General features: G+C 50.8%; 1 protein-coding gene across 1 annotated transcript in view; it reads left to right on the top strand.

Moving 5' to 3' along the window:
• Nucleotides 1–792: 792 nt before the first annotated feature.
• The window catches only part of LOC119436766 (LIM domain only protein 3), a 177,633-nt gene continuing 156,989 nt past the window's right edge, over nucleotides 793–21,436 (top strand). The window contains exon 1 of the mRNA XM_037703758.2: nucleotides 793–958. The gene's annotated coding sequence lies outside the window, so the exon portion shown is untranslated. The remainder of the gene's footprint in view (nucleotides 959–21,436) is intronic.

Below are 21,436 nucleotides of genomic sequence, written 5' to 3'. Positions count from 1 at the left end.
TTGGTTATTTTTTTCCTTGCCGCAATACTGGTGCATGCTATGCTTATTAATCTTTTGTGTCAACCGGTCGTGGTGGCTCAGTGGCTAAGGCGTTCTGATGCTGAACGCGAGGTCATGTGTTCAATTCCGGGCGCGGCGGACGCACTTTGATGGAGGCGAAATACAAAAACGACCAAATTTATCTGGAGACAACCACTACGGAGTCTTTCGCTATCGCACTTTTGCTATTAGACGCTAAACTTAATTTCTCGATCAGTCTTTTGCACTAAAATGAGTCCTGTGTGCTCTTTCTTCCGTCCATATTGCGCTGTTTTACGTTCTATCATTTCAAGCAAACCACTGCAGCATCTCGCATGCCATATTTATAGCTAACATTCGGGCGCTTAGCCTAAGAACCCTTGTCTATGTGTATGAAGTGTTTTTACGATTGAAATGATAAAAAACCGCCGTACATTTGCCTCACAGAACTTGCAAGGGCAGTCTAGCACAGCCTGCTGCTTACAAATCGCGAAGACGTACGACAAATTATAACGGTCAAGTAATTTGACATGCCATAAACACGAAATCACCATTTCTTCCCAGTGAAACAACGGAAGCGGCGCTGGAAATTTGCAAGCGGTAAAACCGCTGCGAGTGGCGCGCGCTGCGCTGCGGCTTCGTGCGAGAGAGAAGCATTTTCGCGATCAGCGAGCCTCTCGCAAACGCCGCGTAGCGTCGTGCGCGCGCTTCCTCGACGTCATGCCTCTTTCCTCCTCTCCTGTTCGGCCGAAGGACTTCCGGTGGGGCCGCGAGGCGACGCGTTGGACCGCGATGCAACGACCGGGCTCACAGTGCGTGTGGTCGCTTCGCTCATGCTACGTCGCGGCGTTGTCGCCCAGCATCGAGAGCTCATTCCATTGTCGTCCGTGGTAGCCGCTTAGGATTACGATCATTGGACGCCGACGCGGAACCCACAACAGTGAGTAGAACCCATTCCTTCGGCGCGCAGAGTCTGATAAAGCCTGTACGGCTTCCTTGCGGGTCCCGTCTGAAGATGCACAACGAGCGCCGTCGTCGCGTCGTGCACCTACGAACGGACGCCGCCGCTCTCGAAAACGCACTTCGGTGCGGGCTGCTGCTGCGCCTTTCTTTTCGTGTTCGCGTATTGATTGTGCTTGTCTGCGTCGGCCGGCTACAGCTATTGACTTGATCGTTAGCCGAGGCGTGTTTGTTGTGCTTATTGATTGTAGCCGCCACTCGCCTTTACTTTTCGCGGCGGAGCAGCGCATTCTCTCGATCGCGAAGGGCGCTCGGCCGCAGGTAGGCTGCCGCCGCTGCCTATCGCCTAGGTATCGCGGTCGCCGCGTCCCGAACCCGGCGCCCGCTTGCCTCGGCTGCCGCCGCTCCCCCGCGAATTTCGTAAGACCAGTTGGAACGTCCGCCGTTGAGTTGCGTGGTCTAGAGGCAGTCGCATTTCCCCCTCGAAATCTGCCGAACATGTGCGAGGGTAAGGTGCGTAGCGTCGTCCGATTTTTGTCTCATCTTGACAGATGTTTCGAGCCTCGGGAAACATTCGTTTCATCGTACGCGGTTCTTGTTTGTCGACGTCTCGTCGCTCGCGCGCGTAAGCCTGCTTTACCACATGTGACATCTCCGCAATGTATATCGCACTCTACTTGGCTGGAAGAGGTCACTTAGCGAACTGACCCGGCTTAGAGAAATAGTACTTGTGCGACACTATGCAAATCGCCGGTCGAGCCATTGCAGCATATCCTGTTCCACGCGAGCCAACTTCGCGCTCTTGCGGCGATCTGGGAGGCGCCGCCGCCGCCGCGCATGGCGCGCACGCGTTGTGTGTACACTTGTGCGCGTTCCTTACACGCTTCTTGTGTCCTGTCGTTCCACGCGTTCGTTTTCCTTGTTTCGATAAGTTCTTTTTCTCTTTGCTTCCTTTGCCGGCAGGTCGGCGTCAGCTTTCTTTTTTTTTCTTGTTTTTTCAGTTTTTTTTTTCTTCGAATTTGTACGCGCGTACACGTCCGTGCGCCGTTTTGTTTGCGTTGGTGCTGCTCTTTGAAAAACTGGTTTCGTCGATTCGAGGTCTCTTTCTCTCGCCCTCGCGGCGGCAGGCGGGCGGCCCAGTCGGCCGCGCGCGCGCCGGCGGGAGTGGCTACGGCGAGGGAGGCAGCAAAACAAAAGAAGGGTCATGGAAAAGAAAGAAGAGGGGGGGGGGGGGGCGCGAAATGGGGGCCAGCCGCCGAGAGCCTGCACAAAGGGAGCCAGAGAAACGACCCAGCCGGCAGCGGGGGCCTTCTCGGGCGACCCCTCCGTCGCTGGAATCGGACGCACCCGGCGAGCCCGCGCGCCATGAATCCAGCGTGCCCCCCCTCCCCCTAATTAACGTCCATTTCCGGTTTAATCGTTCTTTGCCTTGCCCAGCCGCGCCAGCGTTGCCAACCTCCCCCGTCTCCCTTTGCCTACCCGCCCTCCGTGGCGCGCGGTTACCGCCGCGGTCTGTGCGCCGCAGGCACTCCCGCTTTTCTGCCAACAGACGCATTTGTTTGGGCCCCGACGCCGCCCTGACCAACGACAACAAGCGACAAAACGTCGAACTGCTTATTCTTGCACGAGAAAAGGTTTATTACTTCGGCCGAATTCGCAAAGCTTTTCATTCTTAAGTGCTGTTTACCGTTGACCGGCCGCCTTTGCTAGTGCGACAACACGATTGTCTAGCCGCTGCTCTTACGAAGAGTTCTATCAGAAGGTGTTGTTGAATACTGTCCTGGGGCGCCGAATTCACAAAGCTTTCATTTTCTTTCATGTAAGAACATTTGGTCATTGGCTGAGCGTCTTCGCTATAAGGACATGTTCGCCATGATGATTGACCGGCGCTTGTTCTTATTGACAGTTGTAGCGTACGAAGTGCTTTGTTAATTCTGTATATTTCGTAAAATCAGATGTCAGCCAATCGACGTGTCTTACATATCATGAGCGAAGGAAGTGTCGAACAGCACTTACGAACCAAAAGCTTTGTGAATTCGGCCGCTGATTCTTATCCGGTTATAGGGAGAAATGAAGAGGTTGCGTTAAAGCTGGGTCGTTCCATTGCAGTAAAGTAGGCAAATCGAATAACGAAAGTGGCTTGGGCGCATATTTGTGGGTATAGGTGTAAAAGCTTTTTAAGTGCACACGGATAAAATATGTATTTCTGTCGATCTGTCTCAGTGGACAGGTGTCACCTAGTCACGTGATGGCTATATATGTCATTTACTCATCCGTGTAGAGTCCTAAGAGAAGGAAGACGTACTTGTCATTTGGATAACTTGAACACTGAGACCATATGCAGCAGTATGCGCTCGCAAACTTCCTTCGCAGGTTCCCGTCACGAGCCGTTTACGTCGTACGTCATTTTGCTGCAGAACTGCTTCGTATTAGGCCCTGTAGCAAGTTTACCGGTGACTTACCTGGTTTCTTACAAATTATAATATCATGGCCGATGTTGTTGTCTTTTTACTTTTTTTTTGTAAGATCTGGTGACGTTTCTTTTTACGTCTGTCATCTGTAGAGGTCATTTAGTGGTGCCTGAAACAAAGCTTGAGACCTAACACTACCATTGCTCCGGCTGTATCATTTCAACATCAGCAGCCCCGTAGCTGCGCATGATTGCGGCCATCGGCACGTGCACGAGCTGCGAAAATAGTTAGTGCGCCAACGATGATGAATTTCCGTGAAAATTTTGTAGCGCCAAGAGTAGCCATGGCCTCGTGCTTGAGTGCCTGTCTCGGCTGCAGGAGGACCTGAATTCAAAACCACGCTGCTGCTGGTTACCCACCGGTTGCCCAACTTCGCACAGGCGTCCCTATAGGCCCAACACTCGGCTTTCTGTAGGGATGAACTGTCCTGCGTAAGGAGCCGCGCCGGGCAAATCCCGTCGAACCCTGTGGGCACAACAAATCTTCTCAGTACACACCTAACTGCTAATCTATTCATGCAACCCATTTGGCCCTCACGTTTCCCGCCATGCAACCTGCGCAGATCGAGTACGTCCGTTTCAAAGGTCGAATTCAGCCAGGAACGGGCCATTCTGTTCAAAAAAAAAAAAAAAAAAAAAAAAAAAAACAGAGAGAGAGAGAGAGAGAGAGAGAGAACGAAATAGCGTCTGTCCATAGAAACGTCTCCTGAAGAAGGTAAAAAAAAAAAAACAAAATGCGACTGTGGCGCCGCCTTCATGCCCCCCTGGGAACTCATAGGAACAAAAGGGATGTATGGTGCTTACCGCTACTGTTTTGGCACACTTACATAGAGGGACTGTGAAGGTCGTGCATCAGGCGCATTTCCGATGACGTTTGTGCCAGAAGAAGCGCGTCCTGGCTGCTTTCGCTCACTCAGTGACGAACCCTTCACCTACTGGCCTTCATGCACATTAGTATCGATTCGCTGTTCACACAAGAAAGGTGCTCGTTTCCACTGGCGGCTTTTGTTAGTCCTAACCATTTTGGAGCTGAGGTATAATAATGGCACCACATCTATGCTATAGTTGTTGTGCCTACATACTGTCGTATGCAGGGACGACATTGCCCAAACTAGCGATCAGTGGGAGGGAACATGTCCACTGGCATTGCAGGTTGTGTTGCCCTACCGCTGCATAGGAAATCCAAGGTTTTATGCGACATTCAGGCACTCTCGTGTTAGGGCCGCCTCGCCTTTCGCAAAGCAGTGACGTCTGTTGTAGCGCCCTTTTTCGTCTTTTGCATAGGTCGTGTGTTTACAGGGGTAGGCAAATAAAGTTTCACCTAGAACTATAGCGACAAAAAGGTAAACTACGACTGGTCAAAATTACTCAGCATGGAACCCTCTACTACTTCATTTTTCATTACGAGATTATGGCTTTAGAACGTAAAATTTCATAATGTTGTTTGTTTTTTAAATTTTGTTTTCATTTTGCTTTTTTCTTTTCTTTTTTTCCGCCTTTGGAGCCAAACATTTAGCCATACCTTAAAGTCATGTTTAAGCGCTGGGCTGACAAAGGAAACGGCACTTCAATTAGGCGCTCAGATTGGGACTGAATTGCGGTTGGGTCAAGTGGCTTTGTGTTTTCTACGTACGTATATTGGGGGCGAAATGCGAAAACACCCGTGTACTTAGATTTAGGTGCACGTTAAAGAACCCCAGGTGGTCCAAATTTCCGGAGTCCCCCACTACGGCGTGCCTCATAATCAGAACTGGTTTTGGCACGTAAAACCATATAATTTAATTTTTTTTTAACGTACGTGTATTGAATGCGATATGGTTAACCAGCATTCCGTCATTTGATAGCCTATGCGAGGTTCTTATCTTGCCGTAGGAGTAACTTCTAGACTGTTGCCTTAATGAAGCAACCTTTACTGGTGTGCGTTGCGCCTGCACTGGAGGCGTTGCATGGTCGTAGAGACCGGTTCTTAAAAATGAAAGAGAGAGAGAGAAAAAAAGAATACATACTCAGCAGCCTCCAGTTAATGAACGCGCTAAGCAGATCTACCACAATGCAACGCTTCATATGACCTAGCAACCCCAGTCATAAATCCGTACGAATATTTACATTTTCAAAGCTCAAGATTGACCTTCACATGAATGCCTCTGTACAGTGCTCAGTAACTGTTGTCTTTCATCGAGCTGGCCTATATAGGGCACAAACTATAATGGCTGCAAGCTTGCTGTTGAAACATGGGGAGGAGCTAACGCGAAAGACACCTCGGAACGGAAGAGAATGAAACGGGACAACTGCTTGTCTCTTTTTTGGATTCACCTCTGTACCTTGTTATTTTGCGCCGGCTCCGCTGCGCAGTGTCTGACTAGTCACTTTGGTTTCGTTCCTCATTGTCAGTGTTTTCTGCGCCAGCCTTTTCAAGCCATGTTTTTCTCGGTAAGCGGTTGTACTATATTGTGATCAACACATTCAGGTGACTACTTCGGACAGTCTGCTTTTATCCGCCTGCGCAGTTTACTTGGAGCTCTTGCCGACAGCTTTTGCCGACACCTTACTTAAAGAGTTAATGTTGGGTTTTAACGTCCAAAAGCGTGTCACGGGATATGAGGGAGCGAGAAAGAGAAAAAGGAAAGGCAGGGAGGTCAAGCAGACGCGCGTCCGGTTTGTTACCCTACACAGGGGGAGAGGGGGTTAAGGGATAAAAAGAGGGAAATGAAGGATAGGGAACGCTGAGGCAGCTGGTTCGTTCGGAGGTGCACATCGACACCACAGTTGGTCACTGAGGTCTGCAGAGGACGGGCTACTCGCACAAAACAAGCTTGATGCATTCTGGCGCTGTAGCAGAGAATGTACGGATCATTTGTTATTTCCTCCATTGTTTCTAATGGCGATAGCTGTTATAAGATTAGTTACGAGCGCTCGCACGGTTGGGTTTGTCTGCAAAATTTAGAGAAAGAAAATTGTGTCCTCGGCAGGGCTCGAACTAGTGACTTTTCCTTTGCGAGCTATACGTTCGAATTACTAGGCAACGAGAGCTCTTTTTTTTTAAAAGTCATTATTGTTGTTTTTGTTGTTGTTTTAAAGTGATTATTGGTGGTACGTACCTTTCGTTTCCGAGTCCGACTTGGCAGAAGCAAATGGTGCCAGCAGCCTCTATGAGGCCTGGCAATGCCTCAAACCATCTTCTTCGCCGCGTCGGTTCCCACGGACGTTCTCAAAAACTATCCGGCCTTTTTGTGGTAACCTTCTTGCGACCCCAGTGTAACAACGTGGGTGTTATACCTATTATTGCGATAGCAATTATATGGACACTCAAAAGCAGATTTCTGCCGTCGGCGTCGCCGTCGCCGTCGCCGTGAGGTTCCGTATGACGTCATTTGGAGATGAAATCGTCGCCGCGCGCCGAACGCTGTATGTGCGAGTGAAAGGGCGCGAGGGGCGCGTCTTTCACGGGGAGTGAACGCACGGCGGAGAACAAACGCGCGTTCTGCGCCGTGCTCGCTTAAGGGCTGCAGAAGTAGGCGTCTCTTTTCTCCTTTACAATCACCATATATGTAGAGCAAACGCGCCTTCTTCGGACGCGCGAGAGGCCGTGGGGGAGGGGGAGGGAAGGGAGGCGACGTTTAGCTGCGGCACCAAGTGCCTATTTATATCAGAGGCTCCAGCAACAGTCACCAACGCCGCACGCATTTTGAGCTAACGCGGGCAAAACGCCGATGTTATACCTATATTATTGTTTGTCGATGTTTCTACCGCGACCAACTTTACAATTGTACGATTGCTCTATTATTTATACACTTCAATCTCGCGGCCTTAATTGAGCCACTCGTATTCTCGCACTCGTTCGCTTTCTCTTCGCCTCTGTGACCGTCGGGAGTGTCCACACTATTCGAAAATGCCGAGATCGAAGTCGCGTCAGACTACACATACTGCGGCACCGCTGTATACGTGTTTCCAACTATCGTTTTGTGGTTTATTTCTCGCACCTTCGCCGTGTATGTTCATCCCTCGCCGACGGGAACGTATGTGCGCACAGCGCCCTGCACCGTTCTGTCAAACGTTCCCGATGTGAACGCGCGCAAGCCGGCGGACGTGGCCGTAGCGCGGCCACGCACTCGATGTCGTCCGCGTGCGCGTCGCACTTGTTCTGCTTTGAATTGGTGCGGCGTCTGCCGCGCGGCCGCGACTACTGCGACGCGCAGCGGAGGATTACGTCGCTTTCTTTTTTTTTTTTTCCCCAATTTCTTTCCTTCTTCCCGCGCGCCACGATGTCGCCGCCGCGCCGCCTGCTGCTGCTGCTTTGCGGCTGCTGCTCGCTGGCGTCGCGGTGGTCGCAACAGGTGCGCCGTAGCCCTCCTCTCGTCGCGTGTTGATCGGCCCTACTATCACCGGTTCCAACTTTACTGGTCGCGGCGGTGGGATTGGAGTGGGTGATTGTTTTGTCACGCTTTCTCTCTCTCCTCTTCTAGACGGCTTGACTTGCAGAGCTGCGGGCTCTTGGATGGCAAACGAAAAGGTGTCGTCTCTACTGTAGCTGTCAGTCATCGCTCATTTCTGGAATACGCCCTTTTCTGCGGAGTCATATCGCACCTTGATGGTTATGGCAGAGAATACAACAGCTACGTTTACTTGAACCCTACGAAGTCGGTACAGGTCGGATTGTCCGGCCGAAATACGGTTGTCGCGGATTCACGGGAACGTTAGCGACGTTAGCTGGTCGTGCCGGGGGAGCGTAACGGTGGTTGCAACGCCTGCCTAACTGCGAGCGTTGACTCGCTCAACCCGATTGGCAAAAGGCGTGAAAACGCGGTCAGGGTTTGTCTCGGTCGGTACGGTTTCTGACTCGATCCGCTCGCCTCGACTTCATGTAAGTGAACCTTGAAATGGGCTTGTACAGCGGGGGAAAGGGGGTCAGAGGAGGGCGTTAGTCACCTGTTGCGCCAGAAATAACGTTACTAAACGTAAGAAGTAAATGTAAATTCATTGATGAATCATGACAACGCGAAGTTACGCGAAATCGACGCAGTAGTGACAGGACGGAACGTACGAAGCAAAAGAACGTCTACAAGCTCAAGTCCGTTTTGCGCCTAAAGCTCCGCCACTGCTTCAAAATAAACTCGTACAATCTCGCCTTTTATACTGGACGTTGTCGCGGTGTAGTCTAACCACCATGGGCTTACAGATGCGCGGAGCCAAACGTTTTTAAGACGGGGCAGTAGAGACGTATTTCTTTTGAGAATGATTTACCAGCCGCAGTGGACGTCGCTAAATACGTGACAGTAGTTAACTAATTAATTTACATATGTTTGCGGATTAAATTTGTGATGAAAAACTTTTGCGCGCATTTATACAATTGCCGCACTGAACCCGGTCAGGGCTGAAGACATGCACACGTAGCGGGATCCCGCCGCTGTGGCCCAGTGGCAATGGTGTTCTGCTGCTGAGCACGAGGCCACGGGTTCGGCCTCGTGCTCAGTAAGGGTGACTGAATCCCAATGGGGGCAGGATGCAAGCACGCTCGTGGTTCTCGCTTTGAGTGCACATTAAAAAAACACCAGATGATTGTAATTCGTCCGTAGCGCCCCCAGCTCTTTTGTATTCGGCGCGCGATTCCTCCAAAGGTCCCAAGCGGAAACCGCCGCGAATGGCGGCAGCGCGCCGCTGCTGGCGCTGGTATCGGTATGTTCATTAAAAGGACCCCAAGCTTGTTTTAGTGGCCTCGCTCCTGAGATCCTGGCCGTAGAGTATAGCAGTGGAAAGGAACATACGCGAGCGACGACCACTTTCCCATTAATGCAACCTAGTGACACGAACCTTCCCGCTCCCCCCCCCCCCCCCCCTCTCCTCCTCCGCCCCTTCCTTATCCGCTAATTACTTCGCATACGAGCCGAAACCGCCTCTCTTTATTCTTTATTCTGAAGCAACGCTTGCTACGGGGACCATTTGCGTACAGGAATTGCGTTCGCCTCTCTTCGTTCTTTTATGTTTGCTCCCTTGGCGTTGCACAGACGACGTCTATATTAACTGGCGCTATTTTTAAATGGGAATGCAGTCGTCTGGACTGTGACGTGCAGCTAAATTTACGTACTAAGTGCATTGCATACAGGGTGATCAAAGTTAAGTTTGCGCCAGTCGTCACCGTCTTGCATGCGTAATCATGCGAACGGCAGTTAAACTTCGCAGTTCGATATCTCAAAGCACGGATACGCTAGAAGAATTCTGCCAAGTGGAACTCTGTAGAAATACGACTGCCTCTAACTTTTCAATACAAACGTGCTTGCTTACTGCAGCTAGTCAAAAGTTAATGATTCAATTTTTGTTAATTGCTGATGTTACTGTTAATAGCGATAATTATCTCACTTTATGTCGCCCTCGCCACATAACCCTAGTGTAGAGGTGGTCTTCACGTTCGTCTCAGCGCCTAATTAAAAAAAAAAAACAAATCTGTCAACTTCACTTTGATCACCCTGTATAACTGGTGCCGGCGTCGATTGGAACGCAATAGAATCGGATGAGTGAGCTACAAATTCGAACTACGTAGTCAGCAGCGTTGGACAGTATCGCAGATAGATGTATCCTAGATACTATCTTAAGATACTGTTTGGCTGTCTTATCTGTATCGGGATACATTGGCAAAAGGTGCATCAGTATACGTATTTCCAATACATCAAGATACAATACATGTAACGATGTATTTCCAATACATCGTTAAGATACAAGAATGCGCATATGGCTATATCCACGGAGACACCCGGGGTCACTGAGGCTAGGAATTGAGGCTAGAACCACAGCGCAGAGGCTCGATGGGGAACCCCTGCCTTGTGGGGCGCTATCCTTCATTCCTTTCCCGTTCAGCGGTGGAGTTGCGCTTCCGTTGCGCCATTGCCAGCAGCGCACACCGTTGCCAGCGTCGAGACGGCATTAGAGAATTGTAGCCTCTCCATAAACGTATTACTGTTTACGGAATACCGGTTTATTAGAGACGCGGCCATCCGAGCCGCGTAGGTGGCGACGTCTTGTAACCATAGAGGACAGGGAGCTACTACTGTAGTGACCAATCACATTATGCTTAGTCGCTGGTGTAAAGCGTCAGCAGCGACGTAATAATTAACATAGAGTTTAGTCTTATTCATTTTCCTTCGACGAGAACACCGGCATAACAAAAAAAAAAAAAAAAAATGGAGAAGCTTGCACTAGGCGCGTAATGCTTTTAAGAAACAGCGGAGCTGATGGGCATCTAGGTAGGCCTGGCCTTTGCTAAGATTTTGCTAATTTTTCACTAGTCTTTCGCAAGTTTTGACAAGTTCTATTAAGCTTTTAATCGTATTACAATTTTTTTTATTGAGGTTCTGCTATGCAATGCTCGGCTTCGTCGATCTCATTCTGGCCTGGCCGCGCGACGCGTTTCCCGATAAGCGGCCTCCTCCTCGGGAGTGCGGATCCTCGGCCTCCCTGTCGCTACGTATGGCAAACTCCCGCTGCACACGAGCCGTTTATATCACCGCTGACGTCAAGCCCCACCGTCCCAACCGCCCCACGGAACGTCATGATGAAACTCAGCTATGCGCTGCGCGCAGTGTCTAGGCAGGTGGGCGGAGCTTGGCGGAGGCCTAGCGAAGCGGCTGGAGTCTTGCGAAGCCATTCACAACTGTACCAGCTGTTGCTAGGAAACGCAGGTGACGTCATGGCTCAGCGAGCTTTTTGTTCGCGCGTTACAGACTGACGGTCGGCTTAAACAGCTCCGCTGTTAACACCTTCGCTAGTTCACAGGGGTATGTGCCATTGCGCTTGGACCCTTTCTGCACTACCGCAAGGATCAGCCCACATTTTAAATTTCAGCAGACACAATACGCCCGGCTTAAACAGCTCCGCTGTTAAAAACGCGTTTTTTTTTCATATGCTTGTCATTAGCAAAAAAAAAAAAAAAAAAAAAAAGAAGATCCCTCTGCTTTTCCCCCTTCTCGTTCATTATGGTTGGAGAAAGCGCTACAAACGTTTCGCTACCAGTTTCGCTACCAAGTTTCGTTATTGCCGTCCACGTCTCTGGTACGTAACCGAGAATTCCGTGCAAGGTAATGCGTCATACCGACAAGCTAAAACTATTTTGGACCGCAGCAGCCACATGAAAGTAGTCGCTCGCAAGCAAGTAATTCAGCGAGTAATCGATGAGTGCTAACTCAAACCATTTTCGGGGTCGGATATTGCTGTCCACTTCTCAGTTTCAGTTACATTTTTCTTTTCGGTGCTTCACGTGGTCCTATGGTCCTAGGCTGTTTCAAGATGCGCACAAGGCGAATATTGCTTTTTAGCGCGCTTGGCAGAGAGGGTAAGAGAGTGGGCTTCATCGACTAAGCTTACGCTGCCTCTTTATGCGGCTCCGCTCCCTCCTTTCTGTCTCTCCCCTTTCATCCCCCCAACCCACCCGTTGCTGTGCCTTTTCTATTCTTGGCTCCGTTCACCCTCTTTCTTCTCGGAATCCCCCTTCTCGGCTTTGGGACGTTTATCTGCCTTCTCTCCTAACTATTCAGTTTCGAGTCGCGTTTCTAAGAGGTGAGCACGGGGGAGAGATGTTGGGCAGCGCGGACGCTCGCTAAATACCGCTTCGCAGAGGAGGAAACACGGTGGGAGATGGGACGCCGGGGCAAAAGGCTTCCTTTACTCTCGGATCTCACTGGCATTTGTGGGAGCGGACAATAGGGATGGAAAAAAAATCATAAAAGAAGTGGCCGTGCTGTCCGGGACAAGCGGGGGGCTGTACGGGCCCGGTCCCGTTTTGGGAAGCCCGCTTATTACTATTTTTTTTTTCGTAGGGCTGGTGTACAAAGCCCACCATTTCGCAGCGACGCACCACCCATGTAGCCGAACTGAAGCTGCTGTATCCTTGTGTCGGAATTGGTTTGGGCAGCCAGAATCGTTTACCGGTCACGTGTCGTGCGAGGTCGAGAAAGGACGAGGATATTGTCACTGGGCTTTCTTTTTCTCTTTCTCTCTTTCTTTCTTTTTTCTTTTTTAACTGTTTGTGCTTGTTGCGCTTCTTTCGTTTGTCGCTAGATGGCGCCTTCGTTCATTCACTCGCGAATAGCGTTCCTGAGCTGAAAGTTTATCTTTTAGCGGTGTTCGAATAGTAAGGTTTTCGAATCGAATACGAATATTCTGGAAAAAACGACCTTTGAGTATCGAATAGTTCATTTCTAAACTAGGGGAAATATAATGTTTCCGTAAATGTCCTCCTGGTATTAAAAAAAGAAAAAAAAGAAAAAAAATCTTATTGAGATTATTTGCATGGCTTATTTACAGGGCATATTTAAATGCGCGTAATGCCGTTCGCAAATAGGCGTCCCGTAAACAGTGGGGAGCGTGTAAATGAGAAACAACTGCTTTGCTTTCAGTTATCTCGTCCACCATCATAATGACAGTGATGAAAAGAAGGAAGAGAGGACAGCGCATCACGAAATGCGACGTCAGTTGCCGAAGTGCTGTCGACGGCGAGCGTTGGTACAAGTGCTTCCCAGCGTTGTAACAAAAGACACAGTTCTCTGGCTCACTGCTGTGCCATAAGTTGACTATCGGTATAATAATACGGCTTGTTATAGCGTGTGTCTTATTCATTCTTTTTACTTCATCCTATCTCGTTTTGTCACAGAGGCCTGCCTATTGGTGTTTCAGATGCTTTCCTGTGCATCGTACAAGTACTCTCTCAAGGCGCAATTTGTTCGTTTGTTTAAGAGCTAATAGTTGAAGACTTCCTTAGGGGTAATAGTTGGGAGTGAAGGAAAACGTGCTGCGGCGCGGGTATTAGAAGTGTGAATGACGCGAGAGAAGATTACAGACAGCGAACGCTGCTGCCCACCGATTGGCTAAGTTCGCAAGGTTGGCTGTGAAAACGGAGCCAAAGGCTGTGTTTCCTATGGCCACGAATGTGCTGATAACGCCTTCAGTAGAGCGACATTGCTGTCAGTGGGGGTGATTGTAGGCTTGAAGCCAACTTCTGCTATACTATACATTTCGCAAGGAGACCGCGCGGTGTCGCGCAGGTTGTTATAGCATTGGCCGGAACGATGCGTGACCTGTTGTTGCCGTGTGATTTACTGCGTCTTGTTTTTAATTGCACGAGCAAGCACACTCAAAACGCCCCTGCTATTAACAAATTCTACTTATAGTAGATAAGGTTGCTGTTGGGCTAGTTGTAAACGGAGTCTGCGACTTGCCAAACTCCACAACGAAGGCACAAGACACAGAAGGAAGCCCACGGCAGACGCAGCCGTCGTATCACCGTTTTGCAATACTTATTCTCTCCCACGTCGCGTTTCACCGCCATACATAATCAACTGCTCTTGGCGTTACTGGGAACAAATCGCCCAGGTGAACGTTATCACTCCTCTTTTGCTTTGCAAGAAAGCCTGCTGATGAAGTACTCTCACTAAGCCGCGGCGGAGGCTTTGACCGCATGAAATACGGTTTTCTTCTTTGTGCTACTGACACGCACGGCTGTCGTGCAATGCAGCCTCGCGCGCCATCTTTACAACGGACCAGTCGCTCGCCAGTATCCGGTCGGGCGACGCCTTTCCAAAAGAAAACGTAGATCCATCTGTCGTGCATGCGAGCGCGCTGGTTCTCGCATCACTCTCGGCTCCGGACTGCAGCGGGCGCTGCCGTGATGGATTGGTCCGCGATATTGTATTCGTTTGTAACGAGAACGGGTTCATCCAGGACGCTACCCATCGATCGATGCCTGTCGAACGTCGTCGCTGAGTTCGGACTGCCGAGCCTCGCTGTGAGCAGCTGCGTAGCGGCCTCTTTTGCGCGCGACAGTCTGCTCTCGTGTGTCCGTTGGTAGTTCGAGCGTGAAAATGCGCCAGCCACGGCGAAGTGCGATTAAAGTTGCAGCGGCCATGTTACATCTAGTGCCGCTGCGTAGCAGTGGATTTTAATAACGAAGGTTTATTTACGAGTATACATGGGGTTTTGATGTATCCTAAAGCCACACTGAGGCCATGAGAGACGCCGTATGGTAAGGGTATTATCTTACGACCACCTGGGGCAACATCCAGCCACATAAAGTCGTTCCGAAGAGCGCTTACGCTTGTGTTCAATTGCTTTAATTGTCACTCGCTTGCGAACAGCTGCAGCGGACACACTCTTGTGAAAGACAGCGATTTAATCTTGGCTTCGGCTTCTACTAAGGCTGTCGCATGGTTTGGTACAGTACCGTTCAAGTAAACCAGCCTTTTGTTAAAGAAATCTGTCTACAGATGTTTGCAGAAGCAATACGCTAGATTGGCTTCGCTAGAGCGCCAGGAACAACTCCTCCAAAAACTTACAGCTCGACGACGCAGCGTAGAGCAGAGATTGCAACGCCCCGGCTCGTCGTTCGGGGTCGTTGGCTTGAACGGGGGCATACTGTGTAACACTAAATCAGTATCAGTTTAGACTGTCAAATTTTAAAACTATATTTCTGGTTATTTCGCGGCAATGGGTTGGTTATCAGAAGATCTAATGAAGGCCAAAGTTCAGTTTTTCCAATTTTGCAACGAAACCGTAGCGCCAGTACGTCAGTGTGACGTCACGGATTTCAAAGTACTTTCTCGTATTTGGGCCGTTATGGCTCAGTGGAAGCTCTTGAAACTAGCCAAGCTCAGGCTTCGGCTCTTTTTAGCATACAGTGTAGTCCGTGCTTACCGATGAAACGTTAGCTAGGCCTAAGCAGACGCCGTCAACGGCGATGGTGTCACTGATGACGTCAAGACATCGTCGCCACCCTTATTTCGTTCTTGCGTCTTGTCTGGCTTACCAAGCCCCTTCTGGAGGTAAGAGTGACCTTTTTCGGATATTGTACAAGAGTAATAATACAGGTGTAGTTATTTTTATCTTTAGAGAGAGAGAGAGAGAGAAGAAAGGGGAAAGGCAGGGAGGTTAACCAGATGGGAAGATCCGGTTTGCTACCCTACGCTGGGGAGAGAGGGGAGGGGGAGGCAAAGTGACAGGAAAGTAAAGAAAGGGGCACAGATACAGAATCACAATCGGTCACAGGTGGCACAGCACAGTAGCACTTGCAGCACTATAAACAGATCTGTCCGGGCTACAGCCGCTTGTCCAAGTCTGTTACCCTTAAAAACTGCAGCACTGCCCTCGTCGCCCAGTGTCCCTTAAAAGCTCATTACCGTGCATGCCGCAGTTCAGTGCAGAACCTCTCGGCGTTGCGGCCTGGCGGCTTAGTGCCGATTGCCTTTGATTCAAGTCTCGGCGCGAGCACTTGGTCATATAGAGGGCACACGGCACATCGCATATGAAGCAAAAGTGCTGAAATCACAGGGGCACAATCATTTGATCGGTGGTCCATAGGTGTGATGTTCGATAAAAGAACATTGCACTGCAATCTGGTATTCTAGGCGCTAAATGTAAGCTGTTCCTTCTAGATAATACTTGGAAATATCCGGGATAAATACGAGGATAACGGCTGCATTCCAAAGCATCAGAGTAGACGCCAGTAATGGGTGTTCAACTAAGCAAGCAGGGAAACATTAACTAGATGACAATGATATAACCCTTGAGATTTCTATGTGGGCTTGGCTACGAATGCAGGTATCGAAAATTCATTGCGTCCTCTTTTGTGTAGCAACGCTGTGACAGCTGTTCGGAATGTGCAGTGCATTATTCCAGGAAAGTTCTTGTAATTGTGTAATTCTCCTTCCTAGAACTCTAGTTATATTTGCGCAGTCATGAGCGATGGTTCTCCTTTCTATTTGCAGAGCTCACGAGATTTCCTACAGATTTCGCACACAGCGCGTGCAGGTGTTGTGCGACTATTTGTACAGTTTTCAAAAGAAGAACGTTTTCTTCAGCTGCCGGGCGTTCGGACGAATCGGCCGTTCTTGTGTGCCTGCGAAGACCCGAGTTCGTGGCTATAAGGGATATTGAGTTGCGCAGCACACGAACAACGGACGAATGGAGTTCGGTTAAAAGCCATTGTCGGTGAACTCGCAGGTTTCCTTTTACTATAGCGTGGCGGGTGGCGCCTTCCAGTTTCTACATTTCTACATTTCGGTACGCCGACTACCATCGTGTGCAACGGATTTTTGTTCATGTTGGATATTTCCAGAGAATGCTCGCACTGTTCGGCTATGCTTGTGATTTGGGGCCAACTAAAACCACCCCCTAAACGTCAACTTTAACGACTGCTTAATCATCACCTCGCTAATTAGTTTTTGTTTAACCACGGCCAACGGTCACAGCAACCAACGTTGTTGCAGATTAAAATGTGACGTCGCGCTTCGGCGTTCCGGGGCATCTTGGAGTGCCGCATCTTGGGCTTGGGAAGCGGAATATCTCTTAACGTATTTCCCTGTACCCGCCCTTACATGTACTGCGTCTGCTCCGGGTCAGTTTAGCTTCCAGTTCCGTAGTACGGGTGAAGAGATGTTTCGCATTAACAACCCTTTCAGAGCTGCAGTGAACTGGCGCCGAATTCACGAAGCTTTTCGTTCGCAAGTGCTCTTCGCCATTGGCCGCCCGCCTTCACTAATATGTCCAGCATCAGGATATTGGTTGTAATTGGTTGTTACGAGTAATTATAGCGTAAGAGATTTTTGTGAATCCCGGCGCTGGTCTACATAGTGGGCTGAAGGAAGACGTGCTGTGTCTGACGCAGTGTCTGGCCAATTGGCACTTGCAGCTTCCTCCGATATGCCTCCAGTTTCAGTCGTCATTCGCGTCTCGGGATGTTCTGACTGGTCACTTTGCCGCCGCGATGGTTCTCGTCGTGAAGCCGGCCATCCGTCAACGGCGCGCGCGCGCGCACTTGCCACCATTTCGACCCTCCTCCTCTCGTACAGCGCGTACCACACACGCCTGCAAACAAAGCGGACGATAACCGAAAAATAAGTAAATACCAGAAAGACACCAAGAGACGAGGCCAGTCGGGCCTGCCCGTCCAGTCCGCCCGCGGGAGGCTGCTGTCGGCGTGTCCCCCCCTCCCTCCTTTCAACGTGCGAGCGTCTTGCTGCTCTGCTCTGACCGCCGCGGGGCCGCGCGCTTTTGCGACTGGCGCGCGTGAAGACGACAACACGTGCTGTCGTCGCTGTATACCAGCTGCCGCTGCCTGCGCGACTCTCCGGAACGCGAGGGCACGCCAGCCACTTGTCGCCGACGCCACTAGCGCGCGCTTTTTTTTTTTTTTTATTATTATTATGGTGATTAGTTGTCATGTCGCCTTTGCCGTCCCCGCGCCGCTTCTGTCTCTCCGCTACGCAAACAAAATCGCCTGCGCTCCCGATTTGCTTTCGTTCTTGGCAAATTGTGCACCCTGATGGTTCGCTTCTCGACTTTGAACCAGTGAAGCCGCGGCTTCCTCGATTGCAATGTATGCGTGCAGACGTGAGCTGAATTGTCCCCCCCCCCCCCCCCCCCCCCGCCCCCCTTTTCCCCCTCCATCAATGCATCTGGCCCCTCTCTCCCTCTCTCTGTCTGTCTCGCTAGTCGGTCCGACCCTCCCTCAACGTGTCTCCTTGGTTGGCCGCTCGATGAGTCATTCGTGATTGGTTTCCCTTTAATTGCGGTTCTCCGAGGCGTGTAATTTGCTCCCGACCCCGCGGCGGCGTACGCATGTGACCATTTTCGCGTAGACGTGTGGACGGCGTTGCTATAATACGCCTCGGCTTCGTCACATTTTACTTGCTGTTGATGCCGCGCTGGTGCAGACACGGAGACAATCACCCCGCGCTATAGACTGGCGGGGGCCCCGCCGGGCGGCTAATTCATCCTAATCTTGGGGAGAACGAGGTTGTTATTTAATGTCCCATTTTATAATAGACGCGTATATGCGTTCCCTGCGCCGGTCGATACCTTCTGCACACTGCCTTATAAGCGTGTGCGGCTTGTGCTCTCTCTATTTCCATCGCACTTTCCTTTTGAACTAGAGCGCGCGTGTGAATGAGGATCTATTCGCCGCTCGCAATAAGCTGCTGTTGCAGCGGCGGCGGCGGCTCGGTTTTATATCGAAGGGGAGCCTCGCGGAGTTTTTTAGGTCTTCTTTTTTCCTTTCTTTCTTTTGCGGTGGGCCGTATAGTGGTAGTCTCGCGTTTTGTCCTTTAATTGGGACTCGGGGAATCGATTAACGTTATGTCGTCGATTAGTAGCCGGCGCCCTTGATTGATGATTGTTTCGCTAATTCGGCCGCGCTGCCCTCCCCGACTGGGCGAATGCGTTGTACGTGAGATAGTCGTCATCTCGCCGCCTTCTAGCTGGAGCTCGCGTAATATGCCCCCCCCCCCCCCCCCCCCCTCCTCCTGCACGCCGGGCGTGAGCGCGCGGCCTTTGTGCCTGAATGCTTGTTTGCTCGGCGTCCGCTTATAGTGGCACGTTTTTCGGTACTTCGCGCCGCGCTGCCGTGTCTCCGTCCTCGACTCTCGGGCGCCCCCTGTTATGGCCGGGGGAGATTAATCAGTTTGGGGAACCAATCACCCGGGCCTTATGGAGACGCGATGAATGCTCCACTCTGATTGGAACACGCCGCGCGCTATGGCCTTGGTTCTTCGTAATTGAACGCCAGGCGCGGACATTGTATAGATTGTTTCGCTCCCTGCGCTACGCGATGATTCGCAGAAAGCGACGATCGGACCGCAATCGAATAGTCTCTCTCTCTCCCTCTTATTGCTTCTCTCCCTGTGCCGTTTTGTGGTTCTGTTCATTCGCAACGATATATGTATATATGTAGAACAGCTTTCGCTAGCGTCTCCCTCAGCGCGGTACTTGTCCTTCCCTTCCCACCCCGATTCCTCGAGCTTTTGCGCTTCTATCTTTTTTTCTTGCCCGTTTATTTTAAAACGAGCAGCTCGCGAAAGAGCGGGCGCGGTTACGAGAAGTTAGTCGGTCGTGGGAGCAGCAGCATGATGAATGCAAACGGCAGTAACGAGAAATTGAAGTGTGCGTGCGTTAATCAACGCTCGTTTTTGTGGCCAAGCTCGTTTCTCACGGGAGGAAGCCCCGAGTGTTACACACATGTTGCACGAGCTACAAGGGCTGGCGGGGACGGGCGAGGAGCCGTCATCGGTGCTAATCAAGCGGCCGAAATCCCGCAGGGAAACGGTCGGCGGCGGTGCACGCTACACTGCGCACGAATCAAAACTCGTTATGCGAGCAAATGGCGTCCTGTGTATAGCGCGCGGAAGACGTCATCTCCCGCATATATATATATATATATATATATAGGGCTGACCGGGCGGCGCGCAGGTGCCTAATAGGCGCGCGCTAGCATTATAGAGACAAGAGCTTCCTCGGCGTGGTCCCCTGCCTCCTTTTGTTCTTGGTGGGCTACGGCGGGAGGGGTGCGAGGCGAACGCCTGCCTTCCTCGGGCCAGAGCTGGCCGTGCCCATCTCGGGCCGTGCTTTGTTCTCTGCCCGGGTGTGACCTGGTTTGGTTCGAGACGCCGTATCGCGGGGCTCCTTCTTGGTCTTCTTCTCGTCGCTGGATGTGCGCGCGGCTAACGAGGAAATGGCAGACGCCCGTTCTAAGAATAATCAGCATGTCAGCGTTTCTTTTTTTTTTTTTTCATGTGTCCGCATCACGTTAAGAAACGACGCCGCGTACGCGGCAGTCGTTCCGAAGGGTCCCTCTTTTCTGGGGTATAATAATAGTGATGACGCACGGCAATTCACCCCGTCCACTGGGAAGTGTTCGACGAGTATACGTATCTACGCATCCGGGCTCGTATTCACAAAAGAAATACCGTACGCTAGAATTTCCCATAAGTGCAGTTTCCAGCCAATCCCGAAGCCGTAAATATTATTCGCCAAGGCGGCCAGTAAATGGCAAAGAGCAGTTACAAACGAACAGCTTTCTAAATACGGCCTGCGTATTGTCCGGCCACGGTATATGACGACTCGAGGGCGTGGCTGTGCTGAGGGGCACTTGCGAAACATTTGAGCAGTTGCGCCGAATCTGCGACCATTGCGACAGCGATGGTACGATTCACAAGACACACAACGGCGGTATATATGGTGTACCGGTTGCAATTAATTCGGCCAGACGAACCAAGACTGCAGTGTGCACATCGCTGCTTCGGCGCAACTGCGCACGTTCAGTCGCCGCGGCTCTTGTAATTGCTGCGTGTAAACCAGGAACGTCCTCACCACCCCTTCCTCCTCCGTGGCCTCCTCTGACTCTGCCTCCCCAGGAAGCGCCGCAGATGAAGCGACTGGGAGTTCGTCTTTATGCGCCAGTCTTGCTTGTTTCTTCGTATCTCCTTGTTCGAGTCTTGTTCGTTTACTTGTCTCAAGCACCGTGTCACTGTATACTTCCGTCAGCAGCATAATTCGCCACATTCGCGCGCCATCAAGCTTACCAGCAGTCGCATCACCATTTCCCAATAATTTTGCGTCCGACGTGCAGAACGCGCGGGCACCTCATGCTATATGGCCTCGCCTTCGATGAGCAAATGCACTCACTCCATGTGACAGCGGCAGCTCTTGATGTTTTTCTTGATCTTTGCAACCAAAGAGGCGGAACTCCGTAACCATGTGTACAGGCGCGCTTATCGAATTCTTGAGAGACTGGTTTGATGGACATATGGTGAAACCCTGCAGAGATATTGTAAGCGACGCTCGGGCGGAGCAATTGCCGGCCTTGATCGCCAGCCTAAACCCGCCTGTTGCTACAATTCACCACCACCACTACGATATATATACCCTGATGGAGCTTGCGAAATGGAAGACTTTTACACGCGCCGCGAGGTGGCTTAGCTTCTCCTGAAATAATTTATTAATTTGGTACGGTGTTGTAACAATGCAACGCTTATTTAATCGCTTTCTCGGCGCGGCCGTCCATGGTGTCGTGGCTATACGATGCCGACCTCGTAATTGCAGGGTCCTAGGGTTGATGGCAACTATTATACCGCGGCCTTCTATTGCGTTGCCGACTAGTTTTAGCGGCTACATTCACGTTCCTTGCTGGTTTTGCTGTAGTTGTTCCTTTTTTGTTTATCGCTCGTAAGCGCCCGT

Source organism: Dermacentor silvarum, chromosome 1 (assembly GCF_013339745.2).
Source record: "Dermacentor silvarum isolate Dsil-2018 chromosome 1, BIME_Dsil_1.4, whole genome shotgun sequence".
NCBI classification, from domain to species: domain Eukaryota; kingdom Metazoa; phylum Arthropoda; class Arachnida; order Ixodida; family Ixodidae; genus Dermacentor; species Dermacentor silvarum.
The sequence above is the reverse complement of the archived record's forward strand: the minus strand, read 5'-3'. Positions and strand labels throughout refer to the sequence as shown.